Genomic DNA, 20,756 nt, shown 5'->3' with positions numbered 1-20,756 from the left:
TTTTTAATCCATTTTGAGCTTACTTTTGTTCATAAGAAAATGGTTCTGTTTCTTTTTTTTTTTTTTTTTTTTTTTTTTTGCATATAGCTGTCCAATTTTCCCAGCAGCATTTATTAAAGAGTCTATGTTTCCCCCCACTGTATAGATTAAGTGTCCTTTGTCATAGATTAAATGACCTTAAAAGCATAGGTTTAATTCTGGGATATCTAGACTATTCTAATGATCTGTGTGTCTATTTTTGTGACATTACTATACTGTTTTGACTGCTACAGCTTTGTAGTATTTCTTGAAATCTGGAATTGTGATAACTCCAGCTTTATTCTTTCTCAAGAATGCTTTGGCTGTTTGTGGTCTTTTGTGTTTCCATATAAATTTTAGGATTATTTGTTCTAGTTCTGTGAGAAATGCTGTTTGTATTTCGATAGATATTGCATTGAATCTATAAATTGCTTTGAGTAGTGTCAGCATCTTAACAGTATTAATTCTGCCAATCCATAAGAATGGACTGTCTTTCCATTTGTTTTTGTTACCTTCAATTTCTTTCATTAGTATTTTATAATTTTCAAAGTACAGTTCTTTCAACCCCCTTGGTTAAATTTATTTCTAGGTATTTTATTCTTTTTGGTGCAATTATAAATGAAGTTCTTTTCTTAATTTCTCTTTCTGCTACTTTGTTGTTAGTGTATAGAAACAGAACCAATTTCTGTATATTAATTTTGTATCCTGCATCTGTACTGAATTCATTTATTGCTTCCAACACTATTTTGGTAGAGTCTTCAGGGTTTTTTTTAATGTATAGTTGATTTCATTTGTAAATAGTGACAGTTAAACTTCTTCCATACTGATAGAGATGCCTTTTATTTTTCTTGTCTGATTGTTGTGGCTAGCAGCTCCAGTACTATGCTGAATAAAAATGGACATCCTTTTCTTATTCCTGATCTGATAGGAAAAACTTTTAGGTTTCACTACTGAGGATGATATGAGCTGTTTTTTTTTTTTTTTTTAATATGGCCTTTATGTTAAAGGATGTTCTCTCTAATTTCACTTTGTTGATAGTTTTTATCATGAATGGACGTTGAATTATGTCAAATGGTTTTTCTGCATCTAGTCAGATGATTATATGATTTTTGCCTTTTATTTTGGTTTTACAATGTGGTATATCACATTAATCGATTTGTGAATATTGTATCAACCTTGCATCCCCACATAAATCCCATCTGATCATGGTGAATGGTCCTTTTAATGTGTTGTTGAATGTGTTTTGGTAATATTTTGTTGAGTAGAAGGTTTTTGGTTTTTGGTTTTGGTTTTGGTTTTTTCAAGGGGAGGAGAACATATAGAAATGGTGATATGTAGTTGGACATTTTGCTAGCTCTTACAAATCTATTTTTATTCCACTTCCTGTGCATATTTTATGAAAATGTACACAAGCAATATAGAAGAGCATATCTGTATATATATTTATATATACATATATACATATACACACTATATGTATATATAGTGTGTATATGTATATATGTATATGTACAATGTGTATTAACTTTACATGAACATGTTAAAATAAGAAGCTTAAGAATTTCTTTCCAGGAAGTAAAGATATGATTCTTTCTATATTATGTAGAAACCTTGATTAAAATTCCCAAAGACTATAAGCATTTCAAGGACTAGGAAAATTGTAATATCACAAGGCAGGCCATTCCACTTTTGATAGGTTATAGTTATTAAAAAGTAATTTCTTATATGGAACCAAAATTTGTTCTATAACATCTACAAAGTAATACTAATTATCATTTCAATGATGGAAAGGAATAGTTTTCAAAATGATGCAGTTTCAACCATAGCTTCTAAAACTTAGAGGAGCTTTATTGACTTTCTAATAAGATTATAATGCATTACATAAATGACATAAATAACAATATGAAGTATCTGTAATAAATAAAGTCACAACATCCATAATATCACAATCCCAAAAAAACTGTTAATAGTATTGTATAATGTGTCAGCATTTTATGCATATATACATAGTCACATCTTAAAATAATACTGTTTTAATCTACATATCATTTTATACCTGCTTCATTCAGCTATGTAATGATATCTTAATGTTAGAAATATGCATATATATAATCAAAGTTTTATTGGATGCATAATCTATCACTGAAAGATGTTATAATTACCTCACCAATTATTAATGGACTTACACCCTTTTTACTGTATTTTATTGTTCTAATAATATTGGATTGAAAGTCATTCTATATACAAATTTATGTTGTTGTGAATATCATTCCATTGACAACATTTAACAACTTTATATTATTTAGGAAAAATTTCTTTAAGTGAATTTTCTGTGTCAAAGTTACTTTGCATATTTTTAAGAATTTTGATGTATATTGATTGCCTTTATATATCGTCTCTGGCTCCTGAGAATGGAAGAGTAGATATTTGGAACCAATTTCCCACAGTGACCAACTACAAAACCTGAACAAAGGGACCTTCCTTTGGTCACTAGGGAGCTAACAAGATAGTAGAGTTTACACATTTTAAATAAATAATAATGCCAAATTTACCACTTGACCTTAAATCTAACTCCTACCACATTTTATTAAGCCAGAATTTGCTGGATATTAAAACTTGAGAAGGATATTACAAAAATTGAAAATTTACGGGTCTGTCTCATTCATGAACATAGATGCAAAAATACAAATTATCAGTAAATATTAGAAGTATGTTTCAAAGTTAATACATCCAGAAATATAGTTTTTTTAATGTTTGAAAATTACAATCATTTTTTAATTTTTTTAATCTTTATGAGAGAGAGACAGAGTGTGAGCAGGTGATGGGCTAGCAGGCTCCAGGTTCTGAGGTGTCAGCACAGGGCCTGATGCAGGGCTCGAACTCATGAAATGCCAGTTCATGACCTGGGCTGAAGTCAGACACTTAACTGACTGAGCCACCCACGCACCCCATAATCATTTTTATTCATGTGAAAGACATTTACTAAACAATTAACATGTATTTATTCTCAAAACTCTTAGCACACTACAACTAAAAAACTTTTTAAAAGAACCATTTAAAGGATACCTACAAAAAAACAGTAGCAAGTATGAACTTTAAGAAAAAAAATTTGACTTTTCTTTGTGGTCTAACAAGATAAATACATAACTACAACTACTATCCGGCATTCCAAAGGTAATTCTTGAGAGTGAAATGTCAGGAAAAAGAAACAGACTTTCACAAGTATTGAAAAGGGTTATAATTTATGATGCATAGACACTTTTTAATGTATGTAAACAATTTTTAAAAATGAGAAAAATTATTAGATTTAAAAGTGGTTTTCTTTTTTTAATGTTAATTTTTGAAAGAGAGAGAGAGAGAGACAGAATGCAAGCAGGAGAGGAGCAGAGAGAGAGGGAGACACAGAATCAGAAGCAGGCTCCAGGCTCCGAGCTGTCAGCACAGAACGAAACACAGGCTCAAACCCGTGAACCGCAAGATCATGACCTGGCCCGAAGTCAGATGCTCAACTGACTGAGCCACCCAGCACCCCTAATAAGTGGTTTTAAGCAAAGATTCTGAGTATAAAATCAATTGTATTCTTATTTATTAGTAGTGAATGTTGGAAAATAAAATATTATAAAAGGTACCATTTAAAACAGCAACAAAATGTTTAAAAATATAAAAGAATAAATACGTAGAGTTCTTGTGCCTGACAATATCTACATATTACAAACCATTATTTAGATCACTGAAATGAAACATATACATGGAGGAATATGGCATATTTATGCATTAGAAGATACAATACTACAAAGATATCAATTTAATATGATCCTAACCTAAATGTCCACTTATTTTTTTGAAAATGACAAATCAACTTAAAAAGGTAAACGAGACATGAAAAGGATTAAAATATGCAAGAAAATCTGTAAGAACAAAATGTGAGGACTTACTCTACCAGACATTAACACTTATAAAATATAGTAATAAAGTTTGACTCTAGAAAAAAAGAGATTGGTGGAAATGAAGAGAGAATGAAAACAAACCTGTGTGTCATGTGTGTGTGTGTGTGTGTGTGTGTGTGTGTGTGTGTGTGTGTGTGAGTGTGATCTAATTAGTACAAAGGTGTTGGTGTAAATCAGTGGGAAAAAGAAAATCTTTTCAGTAAATAGAATTGACTCAACTCTCTATTCAAAATGGGAAAGGGGCATCTGGGCAGTGCAGTTGGTTAAACCTCTGATTCCTGATTTCCACTCAGGTCATGATCTCACGGTTCATTGGTTCAAGCCCTGTGTCGGCCTCTGCACTGAAAGAGTGGAGTCTGCATGGGATTCTCTCTCTTCCTTTCTCTCTCTGCTTCACCCGGCTCACACTTGGTCTGCCTCTCTCAGAAATAAATAAACATAAAAAAAAAACTAAAAAAAAAAAACAAAGAAAGAAAAAAAGAAAGAAAGAAAGAAAGAAAGAAAGAAAGAAAGAAAGAAAAAGGGTGAAACTAGCCCCTAAATCACAATATACATAAATAAATTCCTGGTGGACTATAGATCTAATTGTGCAAGGTAAAATGATATTTATACTATATATATTTACTGTATCTAGATAATATTAAAATACCTCAATGACCTTGAATTTAAGAAAGTATTCCATAAACAGAATACAAGGAGTTTAAACTGTAAAAGAATAGATATAAATTGGACTATATGAGTTGTGAATTTTTGTTTCTCAAAAGGCTATTAATATAATAAAGAACCACAGAGTAGATCTTGCAACACACATAACCAACAAAGATATTTTATCCAGATATATATATATATATATATATATATATATATATATATATATATATATATATATATATATAACATTCTATCAATAAGGATGAGATAGACAACCCGAAAGAAAAATGGAAAATAAACTTCACTAAAAAAGGTATCCAGGGGTGCCTGGGTGGCTCAGTTGATTAAGCGTCCGACTTCAGCTCGGGTCATGATCTTGTGGTCCATGAGTTCAAGCTGCATCAGAATCTGGGATGACAGCTCAGAACCTGGAGCCTGCTTCTGATCCTATGTTTCCCTCTCTCTCTGCCCCTCCCCTGCTCATGCTGTGTCTCTTTCTCAAAAATAAATTAACATTAAAAATATTTTTTAAAAGATATCCAAAGGACAAACAAACATGAAAACTTGCTTAGTATTATTAGCAGAGAAATGCAATGTAAAGCCTCAGTGGGCTATCACTACACCCATATCAAGAGTGTCTAAAAATGTTAAATTTTATGGGTGATGGGCATTATTAAGGAGGGCATTTGTGATGAACAGTGGGTGTTATACAGAAGAGATGAATCACTAAATTCTAGACCTGAAGCCAATATTACACTGTATGTTAACTAACTAGAATTTAAATTAAAACTTAAAAAAATAAAAAACATTAAAGTTTAAAATTTTAACATATATACACTGCATCAGAGTCTGTCATATACTACAGAAGGGAATGTAAATCAGAGAACCATTTTGCTAAGCAATTTGGAATTATCTACTTAAGGTAAATGAATACTTGTGCTATGACCCAGAAATTCCACTCCTATAAATATATCAAACAGACGTGTGTGCCCAAATTCACCAGAAGATATATGTAAGTGTATTCATGGCAGCTATATTCATAGAAGCCAGCTATTCAAATAATTTAAATGGTCACCAACAGTAGAATATCTGCATAAAACTGGATACATTTATACACAGATATACTATACAATAATAAAAACAAATCAAGAGCCTGTGATGATGGAAATATTGTAAAATTAGATTGCAATGATGATTTGTACAACTCTGTAAATATACTAAAATTCATTGAATGCATACTTAAAAATGAATTTTATGATATTTAAATTATATCTCAGCAAAGCTGTTTAAAACATTCATTCTTTAGAAAAAATACCTGTGAACTGGTATTAGAGATAGAGATACTAAAACAGTAAACTGTTTTTTGGGTTTGTTTTGTTTTGTTTTGTTTTTTGGCACAGAGAGACAGCGTGTGAGCACGCTTGGTAGTGGGGAGGGACAGAGAGAGAGAATCCCAAGCAGGCTCCAGGCCCAGCACAGAGTTCGATGTGGGGTTTGATCTCACCACCGTGAGATCATGATCGAGCTGAAATCAAGCTTTGGACATTTAATCCACTAGCCACCCAGGTGACCCAGATGTAAACTATTTCTATCATAGGTGTTATTGGAGGATAACCTGGGTGGCTCATTCGGTTAGACATCTGACTGGGGCTCAGGTCATGATCTCCCAATTCATGAGTTCTAGCCTCTCATGGGGGCTCTGTGCTGACAGCTCAGAGCCTGGACCCTGCTTCATATTCTGTGTCTCCCTCTCTCTGCCCCAACCCGCTCACACTCTGTCTCTCTCAAAAAATAAAGTCTAAAAATTTTTTTTTAGATAAATAAAAATAGGTTTTATTGGGGCTATTTTGTAGTTTATTGAACTTAAAAATTAGTCAATCACTATACACGCATTTTTAAATGTATATAATTTAATGATATTAGTGGTTCTTTTTTAGCCACAAAAACGTCCTGACTTGGACAATAAATTATTTGCTCACTCAAATCATAGCTTTTAGTTTCCACAGCTTTAAATAATAGTTAATCTCTTCCAAATAGAACCCCCTTTGCAATTTTCTCTCTAAAAATGTGAAATTCAGTGTATTAGTTGATGTTAGCATGACACATCATTATTTTAAAAATTCGTTTCAGGTACTTGTACATGTTTTCCAAAGAATACTGAAATGTCAATGAAAATGATATTAGTCTGATATTTATAATGAGATAACCTAAACTCAGACTTGAAAATCTCAGAGGGTGAGTCATGGTTGTACTCTGTTGCCTCACCCACCCTGCCACAGGAAATTTGTGTCTCTTATCCTGGATCTTACAGCATTGATATTAACAAAGTAGAAATATAAATTCGTTTTGGAAATAAGACACACTATTTAGCGCTTTTACATAACAATGACCCTGTCTAATTTACAGATCTGGTCCTTTTTGTCTTGTTGCTCTGACCCCTTATAGTATCACCAAAAAAAATTCTGTCACCTGCTCCAAGTAGCCTTAGGAACTCAGGTCTGGTTGTCTTTATTTTAGTTTTTTTTTTTCTCAGCCTCATTTCAGGAGAACTCAGGCTTTAGTTTTTACAGGCTTTTGCTTTTTAAAATATATTACCTTTGGGTTATATTTCTTCTTCTCACCTTACATCTGCCCACCACTAAAATTAATAATTTAATCTAAAGTTTCACAAAGAGTTGAAAAAGGGTGCTTCGTCTGGGTGTTAGGTATGTCCCAGACTATAAATTGCCATTGTGTCTGCCTGATTGACTTCCAAGCTAAATAAACTCAGTGAGCTTTGTTCTTTTATCATTATTCAACCTCTTATTGAAATTGTATTCTATTCATTCTTGCCTAAAATAACTTTAGATCTTGCTGATTCTCCCATAATCTTCCAAAAAATAAGAATTAAAATTATTATTTACACATGAGCAGTTATTATTTATTGAAAAGCCCTATGTATGCTGTAATTTCCATGTGTGAATTTGACTGTAAAAATGTAAATAAGTGCAGCAATTCCTAATCCATTCTGCTTTGAATAGAATGCATCAATGTCAATTTTTTTTTTTTTAGAAACCTGAACATAATAAAATGAAGGATTTCTGTTTTAGTCTACATAGAAGAGAGTCTATAGTTCTGCATCTGTGTTACAGGAGAAAATCAAAAAGCTTCAAAAAGCATTTATTATTTGATCCTAAGGTTACTGTTAGTCTTATTTTTTTAAGTGTTTATAACCCCCCTCCTTCTAGTTAGTAATAATGCATACTTTCATAATATATGAAAAAACAAACAATTGAACCTTATGCTGTTTTCCACATAGTCTCACTTTTATTTTAATCTTTAATATGCTATGAAATATGAGCAAACCATCATTCACTTATCAATTATGAAAGTGAAATTTGTGTTAGTATTATATGAGGAGACCAGAATTTCTCCAAGTGAATATTTCCCTTCTCTCTTTAAATTATTACAAAGAATGTGAAATATAAACTAGGCTGTGTCACAACACAATTTGCTACTTAGAAGATTATATAAAAGGGACTATTCTACTGTATAAATATCCATTTATTTTTTTTTGTTTCTAATGAGTTTGACCTTGATATAAACGTGAACCCCAAATCTATTTCCTTCCTGATTCTGCACTCTGGCAGAACTTATTCAAGCATCAGTCTTCATAAAGAGACTCTGTGCTTGGGTCATCTCTGTGGAAATATAAAATAAAATGAGATGGTTTACCAATTTAAGGTACTCTATGACTTGTGCAGTGTGTGCAATATTTAAAGAGATGAGGAGTCGGGGCGCCTGGGTGGCGCAGTCGGTTAAGCGTCCGACTTCAGCCAGGTCACGATCTCGTGGTCCGTGAGTTCGAGCCCCGCGTCAGGCTCTGGGCAGATGGCTCGGAGCCTGGAGCCTGTTTCCGATTCTGTGTCTCCCTCTCTCTCTGCCCCTCCCCCGTTCATGCTCTGTCTCTCTCTGTCCCAAAAATAAATTAAAAAAAAAAAAAGTTATATATAAGAGATGAGGAGAGTTAGAGAAGCTATTGGTTTCAAATGGTCTTCAGGGAGAAGAAATAGCTATGATATACTTTGGCCTTGAGTCTGATTCTAAAAGTTTTATGATAATGTGCTGTCTACCAAGTTGCCACATGTGACAGTTAGTCAACCAGAAGAATAAAGGTGCCAGGATGGGCAGTTCCAATGAGGATGAATTCCTATGTGCAGTGACCCACCAGCACCATGTTTTATGTTTTGAAGCTACCCTCATTATCATTTCATGTTTTATTTAATATTTGACTCTATGGTTTCAGCCCTGCCTTTGTTTTTACCACACATATTAATAAAATTCATACATCACAATTTAAAAGTGTCTCTGTCAAAAAGGAGTAAATGTTATGACTTCTCTGAACCCTAGGCAAGGAGGTCATTTTAAGCATAAGTCTAAAAAGAAAAAAAAAGCTCAAATGATAAGTGAGGAAAGTCAATTTTAGACAAAAGGATAATTCTTCATTACCTAAGCTTGAAAATCCAACAGAAAAAAATGGTACCATATACAAACACACAGTTTGCGTCTGGAGGAATACAAACAGAATTTAAAAAATCATCTCACTAGTGACTAATACAATGCAAAGAAAAATAATTCAAGACTGTTATGTGGCTTCTCAAATTGAAATGGAATCTAATACAGTTAGAGATCTAGAATGAGAGAGGGAGAGAGAGAGAGAGACCCAGACAGAGACAGAGAGACAGAGACAGAAGGAGAACACTCTGGATTGGAGAGATACAGAAAAGATATAGACTACTAGTCTACTTCTAGAAAAACATCAGGAAGTAGTATCAGAAAGAGAGTATTCAGTGATATATGTACATATTTAGCTTAACTATAGACTTGCTTTTAAAAAATATTTTAAAAAATAAAGATCCAATAAAAGATTAAATTATTTTGCATACATGAGGAAAATTTTTATTTAACACATTTTCCTGTGCTTACCATATTGTAGGGATTGTGCATTAAAAACCATGCTTCAAAAATATGCAAGGGAATTATGCTCATTGTCTAGTATTAATGAAATAAAAAGCAATTTCAACTCTTTTTCTATATACATTATATGATCCCATGATTAATTTGGTTAATTTCTGCATTCACAAAATTTTCCTGTTCTTTACATACTTCTATATTTTCTATCTCCACAATTTATATATTGCTTTCTTTTTTTTATATTGCTTTCTTAATTAGAAAAAGAATTTTAATAATCTAACTTTGTTGGCATATCATTCACTCATTATTTTCTTTAGATGCTATGTAAATTTTTCCTTTCTTTAACTACAGGCACTATTTGAAAAATGAATTGTCTCTGGAAAGTATTTAGTGATGCAAGCTCATAAACTTATATTAAATTAAGTAATTTGGAAATTCTTTTAATTCATAAGTTAATTTGCAAGAAATTTATTGACACTAACTGGATTATATCAGCTTTATAAAACTATTGGCTCACCTATAAAACATGAAGGCCCATTAAAATTTTGGAAGTCTATTTTGTCTTAATTCAGTCAAATAAGTACTTCTGTGAAATCCCCCAAGTAGTTATAGGATGAACTGGATATTCACTTCATTTAAGTGTAATTGAAACCAATTTGAGGGCAAGGACTTCTTTGTCCAAGTTCCCAAGCATGAAGTTATCTTCTATCACACAATTTTCCTGCAGTATGTATGCAAAATGGAAATAATGATTGACTTGTTGGTGGTGTTGTTTGGCTGTCTTAAATGAAGCATATTTCCCTGGATTCAAACACATACCTATGCACTGCTTTTTCAAAATTAAGGAGTATAATATAATTTCTATTGAAAGACTTCTGGAAACTTTGAAGAAACTGTTTGAGATTCATCCTTAATTAACTATGAGTGAACCCCAGACAAGAGCAGTTGAAATAGCCAGACCCTCACCATCCTGTTAGGTAACTGACCAAGACACTTGAACAGACCCAGCTGAAATCAACAGAGGATGTTCCTGATCAACGGAACTGCCCAGAGAACTTGCAAACTTGTGAGAAATAAAAAACATATATTTTTTGTTGTTTTAAGCTATTAAAGTTTTAGAGTGGGTTGTTATAAGCAGTAGATAACTGATAACATTTGTAGAAAATAAAATCATGTGTCCAAATTCCTAAAAGTATTATATTTAATTCTCTTTCTAATTTTGATTCAAGATGGCTGCAAGATATCCTATAAAATTTTAGGATATTTATTCTCAGATTCAGCCTTTAATAAGCTATGTTAAATATCCTAGGGTTAGACCCTAACAGAATGTATTTGGGGTGAAATAATTCAGCCACTGTTATAATAGCTATAATCATGAATATAGGAAAAGTAAAAATGGAATGTGTTTGCCTTATGAAGAATATAATAACATATAAGTAATACTACATTATCCAGAAATGAATTGAACAAAATTTAACCTTGGATGTGTTCATCTCCCTACTAATGTCAACTAGAACTTTAGGTAAGGATGGAAAAAGCACTAACATCTTTCATGTCCTCTTTCCTTGCCTTTCCTCAGTGCTTACTCCCACTCTTCCTAGTTCAGAAGAATTTCTCAATAAGCACTGAGTCTCAAATTATTGATTTCAGTAGGAGATGAATATGTCCCAGTCACTGCTGTTATTTTATTGATTTTTTTTTCTGACCCTGAAAAGGTAGACTGACATTCTAAATATAGACTATTTGGAGAATAAGTTTTCCTTTTGTTTAGAGTAACATCAACAAGAAAGCATAGATACATATCCTCAATATTTTATTGATTGATACTTTAAAACATTCTAATAATACCTTATCTACTTAATTATTAGGTGGAATTCTAATAAATTTTCATCGAGTGAAAGCAGATGGCCCCAAATTAACTGGTAAATAGGTTCACATATCTCTTAAAATTATATTAAGAAACATTTCTAATGGGTATGTGTGTTGACTTCTTATTCCTTAAGCCTGCCTTCTATAAAGTGAATGTAGAGGCAATAAACTTGGGAAAGGAAATGAGGTAAACCATTGCACTAGATAACAATGAGTCCTGTGTTTGGGTAGAGTGGTGGGGTGCCCATATACTTCAGCATGATTATTGCTTATCACAGCATTCAACTTTCACAGTTTGTCATGTAGCTGGCATGGTGAATATTAGAGCAATTTATCTGGGTCAAAGTGTTTGGTTAAAACTCATTAAAATGCAAATATAATACTTGAGAAAGGTAACACATTAAGTCATAGAACATATTAATAATTTAACATGCATTCTGCTATCCTAAGGTTCTCATAATTGGTCTGTTGACACAGCACTTAGAAGATATATTCACTTGCATTTTAAATAATAGGCTTCTCAAATTCAAGATTATTCTAACACAGTTCTTGATATCCACCCTTTGCAAAGTTTCCCCTTGTTATAGACTGAATGTTTGTGTCCCCCAAAATTCATTGAAGACGTTATCCCCAGTGTGATAAAATTGGAAGGTGAGCCCTTGGGAGGTAATTAGGTTTAGATGGGGTTCTGAGGGTGGAGCTTCCACTATGGAATTAGTGCCCTTGTAAAAAGAGATCCCAGAGCATCTTCTTTCCACCATACGAAGACACAGCTATCAAGAGTATGTAGATATAGAAGGAAGTCGTCCCACGCCAGGAAAAAGACCCTCAGCAAAACACCCCCAACCCGTTCCTGACACCCCGATCTTGAACTTCCAGCCTCCGGAACTGTGAGGAAATAAACTTCTGCCATGTAAGCCAACCAATCTATGGTATTTTGTTACAGCAGTCTGAGTTGGCAAAGATACCACCCACTTACCCAGTTTCTTAAGCCAAGAAGCTGGGAATCATCTTTCATTCCTTTATAGTTTCTATGTCTCACATCTAAACCAACAGCAAGTTCTTTGGACATTTTTCTTCTTATTCTCCTGATGAAAAATATTCAATTGCTTGTCCTGTGATAATCTAAACCCCTCATTTTAACCCATGTCTACCCAAGTAGACCCAAGCCAACTTCTACAAATCTTCCCTTACCACTCCCCTCTTGACACATACTCCAGTCACACCAACCTTTCTTTTCCCCACATCCCAAAGTCCATTTATAACTAGGGCTTTTGTACTTGCACTTTCTGTACACAGGCACAGGTATTTCTTCAAAACCCTCCGGTGGCTAGCTATCTATTCTTAACATTCATGTCTTGACCCCAAGCACTGCTGTCCAGACAGGTCTTCTCTGGTAATCCTAGCTAAAGCAGCTTCTAATACCATACCAATCCTCCTCTATATTCTGTTTCATTCTGGAGATTAATCATTGTCTTAGTGACTATTCATATTTGTTTGTTTGCATTTATTATTTCTGCCTCACTTTACAAATATATCCAAGATTTAAACATTACTTATCACATGTGTTCCTATATCCTTAATGTGTACAACAGCACCTTTGTATATCATAAATGACCCAAGAAGGTACTTTAAGCAGCATGCCAAAATATGTTGGTACATTTAATTCTATAACACAATCTAATGAAGTTTTGTTGACCAAATCATAAATTCAGTCACAGGTATAAATCAAAAAACAAACTTTTGAACAAAGCATAACAAAATCACAGAAGGATTTTTTTCTTAAAGTATATTTATGAATTGTTCAATCTCTTTGGTATTTCCTGAATAGAAGCAAAGAAGTGGTAATATTTATAAAATATACCATAAAGTAAAATTTTCATTTGAATATATTTATATATTTTAGCAAAATATGTTTACAAATATAATTGTGGCAAATTTTAAAAGAAAGATATCATATTCATTAATAAGTCTCCCCAGTCCCCCCCCCACACATACATAAGAGAATGGGAAAATATAGTCTCTCATCAGTGTTAGTTAAGTTATTCAATCACACATTCATTTCATAAGCATGTATTAAGTAATAACTATATATGAGGGAGAAGAGTGGATTTCATATTAAGCAAAGATATTTATATATGATACAGTCCTCAAGGAAATTAGTCTAGATAGAGACAGGCATGAATATAAATGAGTACAATGCAATGGAGTTAGACACATAAAGATAGACATGTACATAGGTTAATATGGAATTTTCTTGAAGGAGGTTCCCACTAGTTAAAATGCTATGGAGGGAGGGAGGAAGGGAAGGAGTAATTTCTGAGCTGAATCTTAAAAGATGACTAGATGTTAGCAAGGCAAAGATTCTATATACGGGGTCATTGTGATAGGCAAAAGTACACAACAAAAATATGAGATAAAGAAGGAAAAGCAGGTAGGACGCCAGATAGTGCCTTGTTTTCTGATTCTTTGTTCACTAATCTTCCATTTATTCCCTAAACAAATTTTTAGTGGCTCATATGTGGCATGCAGGATGCTTCCTAGTAAAAAGCTGGAACTTTATACTATAAACAAGAACAATAGATTTTATGATAGTTTGTGTTTTAGGGTACATTACTCTTGCATTTCTGTGGAGGGATAAATTAAAGGCAGGAGGGTGTTTTAATCCATGCAAAAGTTAATAATGGTCTGCATCAGGACAGTGGTAATAAAGTAGACAGAATGAGACAGATTTAAGAAATATTTAAGAAAAACATGAGCTGATTTTGCAAGTGAGAGAGAATTGTCAGCCATATCAAGTGAGCAAGAAGAGTTTATTAACCTTTGCCTTTTATCCGCTTCTTAATAGCTTGAAAGGCAAAGTTTGTGTAAAATGGCGTGATCTGTCATGTCTAGGTGCTTCAGCTAAACTCCCAAACCAGGAAGAAAAAAGTCTACTTCTCTTTTCCTTCTTTCCATGTTGAGCTTGTACTGTCTCAGAGCCCTACAGACTTTGCTCCCTGGAGAGAGCTCCTCTGACACTTTCTGAGAACTTTTGGATACATATCTGTTTGATACTGTGGGTCAAAAGATGAGTTTCTTTAGTCTGCTCCTTTCACAGTAGATATATTATGGAACTAAAGGAGAGAAGAGATATTTGAATATTTTGCATCTGCGCAGCTTGGATTTTTATGTACTGCTCCTGATGAATAAAGACCAAGAAAGGGTTACTTTAATTTAGCCTCTATCCTTGGACTGAATTCCAACTAAAGAATCCAAGACAGCATAGGTTTCTTAATTTATAATCACAAAGACAGAAAACTGTATAATCACCATCTTATAATATGAACTTTATTTACAATTATATTTTTAATAATGTAAGCAAACTTTATGAAGATAGACATGAATGCTCAATGCATTACTTGAAATTAAAAAAATACCTAACTTAATTTTTAAATAGAAAATTCCAATTTTTTAAATCTTTTTTTTTTTTTTAATGTTCATTTATTCTTTAGAGAGAGGGAAAGAGAGTGAGCAGGGGATGGGCTGAGAGAGAGGGGGACAGAGGATCTGAAGTGGGCTCTGTGCTGACAGCAGAGAGCACGATGCAGAGCTCGAACTCACAAACAGGGAAGTCATGACCTGAACTGAAGTCTGACACTCAACCAACTGAGCCACCCAGGAGGCCCAGAAAATTCCAATTTTTTCTTAATAGATGAGATCTCACCAAAATGTTAAAATGGTTGATTTCTAATTAATGAATTATTTGAATTGAGTTCTTTATTATTCCAGACAGGATTTTATTTACAAGTTAAAAACTATCTTGCCTATTTTATCTATAAATATAGTACTACTTTCATACATATAAATACATTTGAATTTCTAACTATAATTTGAAAAAACGAGCAGGTTAGAAAAATTCAAATTGTGTGTAATGGATAAAATATATATGTATATTTTTCTCTTCTACTCTGATAACATTGCTTCTCATCATTTTGTTTTTATTTAAGACTATTCAGGAAAAAATATCTTATTTAAATCAAATTTTAACTATTTTTTAAAGGACATTAGATTATACAACCAGAAGTTCTAGAGGGTGTCTCTAATATAAATCTATGGTGATCTTAAATAATTTCAAAAAGTTTCTTTTGGCTAAAGTGAAGTTGTAAAAATTTAATATTTTAATATTGTAACAAAATTTATGATTGATACTTTCTACCAATTAGAAACACCAGTTAAAATATCTTTTTTCTTAAAATACATTTAATCATATGATTGAGAGTACAATTTAAAGTTTGGAACAACAGAGTAATTGTAATATATTTTGGTACTTCTGTTTTTCTAAATGTCACATTAAAATGAAGTTGATTTACCCTAAAAATGATAAGAAATTAACTAGACTAGACAGTGTAAAAGTGAATTAAAATGGTAGTGGCAAAGATTATGAGAACTCTGAGTTATATGTGAGCTATAGGCTGTCTTTGACTTCATTACACTTAAAAACTAAACAACACTGAGAATTTTTAGACCAGAGTATGGCAGGATTTAAAATATAGAAATATATTACTTTAGTTCAAATGCCTCCAAATCAATAGATATTTATATACAGATATAGATATCCTGTTTTTACAAATTTTAGAGTCTTTGTTTTTTTTTTCCTTTTAGCAACATACAGTGTTCTATTAGTTTCAGACATACAATCATTCAACAATTCTATATGTTTCTCAGTGCTCATCAACATATATGCACTCTTAATCCCCTTCATCTATGTCATCCACCCCCCCACCCACCACCCCTCTGGCACTAATAGTTTGTGCTCTGTATTTAAGAGTCTGTTTTTTTGTTTGTCTTTTTTTCATTCTTTGTTCATGTGTTTTGTTTCTTAAATTCCACATATGAGTGAAATAGTATGGTATTTTCTCTGACTTATTCACTTAGCATTATACTCTCTAGGCCCATCGATGGTATTGCAAATGGCAAGATCGCATTCTTTTTTATGGGTGACTAATATTCCGTTGCATGTGTGTGCATGTGTGTTTGTGTGTGTGTGTGTGTGTGTGTGTGTACACCATGTATTCTTTATTCATTCATATATTGATGCACATGGGTTGCTTCCATATCTTGGCTATTGTAAATAATATCGTGATAAACATGGGGGTACATGTACCTTTTTGAATTAGTGTGTGTTTTTTTATTTGGGTAAATACCCAGTAGTGGAATTATTTAAATATATGGAAATTCAATTTTTAATTTATTGAGGAATCTCCATACTGTTTTCCACAGTGGCTGCACCAATTTACATTCCCACCAACAGTGCATTAGGTTTCCTTTTTCTCTGCATCCTCACCAGCACTTGTTATTTCTAGGTTTTTGTTTTTAGCCATTCTGACAGGTGTAAAGTGGTAATTCATTTTGGTTTTAATTTCTCTGTTGATTAGTGATATTGGGCATCTCTTCATGTGTCTGTTGGTAAGATAGTGAGCATCTTTTCATGTGTCTGTGTCTGTAAGTCTTTGGAAAAATGTCTATTCAGGTCCTCTGCCCATTTTTAATTGGATTATTATTACTATATTTTGGTGTTGAGTTGTATAAGTTTTAATATATTCTATATATTAACCATTATTAGATATATCATTTACAAATATGTTCTTCGTTAAGTAGATTGTCCTTTTTATTTGTTGATGGTTCCCTTCACTGTGCAAAAATGTACTTTGGTGTAGTCCCAATGGTTTAATTTTGCTCTTGTTTTCCTTGCCTTAGGAGACATATCTAGAAAAATGTTTCTATGATATATGTCAAGAACATGACTGCCTATGTTTGCTTCTAGGAATTTTATGGTTTCAGGTCTCACATTTAGGTCTTTAATCCAGTTTGAGCATATTCTTGTATATGGTATAAGAAAGGGCTCCATTTTTATTCTTTTACATGTAGCTGTCCAGTTTTCCCAACACAATTTGTTGGAAACTGTTTTCCCATTGTGTATTCTTGCCTTTTTGTCATGGATTAATTGACCTTATAAGCATTGGTTTATTCCTGGGCTCCCTATCCTGTTCTATTGATCAATGTATCTGTTTTTGTGCCATTAAAAAACTGTTTTGAGTACTACAGCTTTGTAGTGTATCTTGAAATCTGGACTGTGATACTTCAGTTTTGCTCTTCTTTTTCAAGATTGCTGTAGCTATTTGGGGTCTTTTGGGGTTCCATATAATTTTTAGTATTATTTTTTCTAGTTCTGTGAAAAACTCTGCTGGTATTTTCATAGGGATTTCATTGAATCTGCAGATTTATTTGGGTATAGGGACATTTTAACAATATTAATTCTTTCAACCCATAGACATTACATATCTTTACACTTTTTTAATCTTTGGTGAAAAAATTTCTTTCATCAATGTTTTAGTTTTTGGAGTATGGGTGTTTCACCTGCTTGGTTGAATTTATTCTTGAGTATTTTATTATTTTGGTGGAATTATAAAAACTTGTTTTGGGGCACCTGGATGGCTCAGTTGGTTGAGCGTCTGACTTTGGCTCAGGTCATGATCTCGCAATTCATGAGTTTGAGCCCTGCATCAGGCTCTGTGCTGATAGCTCAGTGCCTGGAGCCTGCTTCCGATTCTGTGTCTCCCTCTCTCTCTGCCCCTCCCCTGCTCATGCTCTGTCTCTCTCTGTCTCAAAAATAAATAAAAACATTAAAAAAAGTTAAAAAAACTTGTTTTATTCATTTCTCTTTATGCTAATTCATTCTTAAAGTATAAAAATGAAACAGATTTCTGTGTATTAATTTTATAGCCTGTGACTTTACTGGACTGTGACTTTGTAAGTTCTAATATTTTTTGGTGGAGTCTTAAGGTTTCCCATGTAGTATTATTTCATCTGTGAATAGTAATATTTTCTTCCTTTCCAATTTAGATCCAATTTCTTCTTCCTTTCCAATTTTAATTTAATTTTCTTGTCTGATTGCTGCTGCTAGGACTTCCAGTACCATGTTGAATAAAAGTGGTGAAAGTAGACATCCTTGTCTTGCTGCTGATTTTAGAGGAAAAGCTGTATTTCTTACCACTGAATATGATGTTAGCTGTGAACTTTTTGTATATGGCCATTATTATGCTTAAGTATGTGTCCTGTAAACCTACTTTGTTGAGAGTTTTTATTATGAATAGATGTTATACTTTGTCAAATGCTTTTTCTGCATCTATTGAAATGATCATAGGGTTTTTATCTTTCATGTTAATGTCATGTATCACATTAATTGATTTTCAAATCCTGAACCACATTTGCCTCCCTGGAATAAAACCCATGAATGAATTTTTCAGGCATTATTAGATTCAGTTTGCTAATATTTTATAGAGGATTTTTGCATCTATGTTAGTCAGAGATATTGGCCTGTAGGTTTTGTTTGTTTGTTTGTTTGTTTGTTTGTTTGTTTTTGTAGTGTCTTTATCCAGTTTTGGTACCAATGTAATGCTGGATCTTTCTTTTGTAATTTTTAAATAGTTTGAGAAGAATAGGTATTTAGTCCTCTTTAAATATGTGGTAAAGTTCACCTGTGAGTCCACCTAGTCCTGGACTTTTATTTCTTAGCAGAGTAGCAGAGTTTTGATTGCTGATTCAATTACTAGTAATCAGCCTGGTCAAATTTTCTATTTCTGTTTCTTGATTCAGTTTTGAAAGGTTGTATATTTATAGGAATTTAACCATTTCTTCTAGATTGTCCAATTTGTTGATATATAATTTTTATAACATTCTCTTATAATTCCTTGTATTTCTGTGGTGTCGATTATTACTTCTCCTCATAAATATTTTATTTGCATCCTCTTTCTCTCCTCTCTCTGTCTCTCCCATTCTCACTCTCTCCTTTCTTTTTTCCTTTCTTTCTTTTTTTTTTTTTTTTGATGGGTCTGGCTAAAGGTTTATCAATTTTGTTAATCTTTTCAAAGAACCAACTGTTGGTTTCATTGATCTATTCTATTGTTGTTGTTGTTTGTCCCTGTTTCATTTATTTCTCCTCTAATCTTTATTATTTCCTTCCTTCCACTGACTTTAGGCTTTGTTAGTTCTTTTTATAGCTCCTTGATATGGAAAGTTAAACTGCTTACTTGAGATTTTTTTCTTGCTTCTTGATGTAGGCCTGTTTTGCTACAATCTTCCCTTTGAAAATAGCTTTTGCTGCATCCCCCAAATTTTAGACAATTATTTTCATTTTCATTGTTTCCAGGGATTTTTTTAATTACTCTTTGATTTCTTGGTTGACCCATTCACTGTTTAATAGCACGTTATTTAGCTTCCATATATTTGTGTACTTTCCATATTTTTTCTTTTTCTTTTTTTTAAAATTTTTTTTTTAATCTTTATTTTTGAGAGGGAGAGACAGAGTGCGAGTGGGGGAGGAACAGAGAGTGAGGGGGACACAGAATCCAAAGCAGGCTCCAGACTCTGAGCTATCAGCACAAAGTCTGACGCAAGGCTCGAACTCGCCAACAGTAAGATCGTGACCTGAAACAAAGTCAGATGCTCAACTGGCTGAGCTACCCAGGGGCCCCCAGATTTTTTTTATTAATTTCTAGTTTCATACCATTGTGGTCAGAAAAGATACATGATATGATTCAATCTTTGTGAACTTGTTGAGACTTGTTTTGTGGACTAACATGTGCTCTATCCTGGAGAATGTTCCATGTGCACTAAAAAAGAATGTGTATTCCACTGTTTTAGTATGAAATGTCTGTATATATGTCTTAGGTCTATTTGGCCCAATGTATCATCCAAAGCCACTGTTTCCTTGTTGATTTTCTGTCTGGTGACCTATCCATTGACATAAGTGGGGGTGTTAAATCTCCTACTATTGTTGTGTAGCTATCAGTTTCTTCCATTATGTCTTTCATAGTTACTTTAAATATTTACGTGCTTTCATGATTGGTGCATAAATATTTACAATTGTTATATCCTCTTGTTGGATCATTCCCTTTATCATCATGTAATGTCCTTTGTCCTGTTACAGAGACTTTTGTACAAATTTTAGAGCTTTAACTGAAATTTGGTCTGCAAAAACTAACAGGCAAAAGATTTGTTTTTCATTTATGCTTATGTGATGACTAAATTTTTTTATCAAAAACATTCAGTCAATTTGTGTGCTTTGCATTGTGCAAAGGCAGTATCTGGATGCCTGATCCCCTCTGTATTTGGAATAGGAAGCTGGGAAATTACAAAAACTTGCCTGTTTTACATATACCCACTACCACCCCCAGCCTGCCAATGTCTGAAATTCTTTTCATTATTTAAGGTATCATGTTACCATATTAACTGGGAAGTGTAATGCCAAAAGTTATTAAGTGTTTTGTATGTAGA

The sequence above is a fragment of the Panthera onca genome, chromosome C2 (assembly GCF_046562875.1).
Source record: "Panthera onca isolate mPanOnc1 chromosome C2, mPanOnc1 haplotype 2, whole genome shotgun sequence".
Taxonomy (NCBI): Eukaryota; Metazoa; Chordata; class Mammalia; order Carnivora; family Felidae; genus Panthera; species Panthera onca.
Note: the sequence above shows the minus strand (reverse complement) of the source record.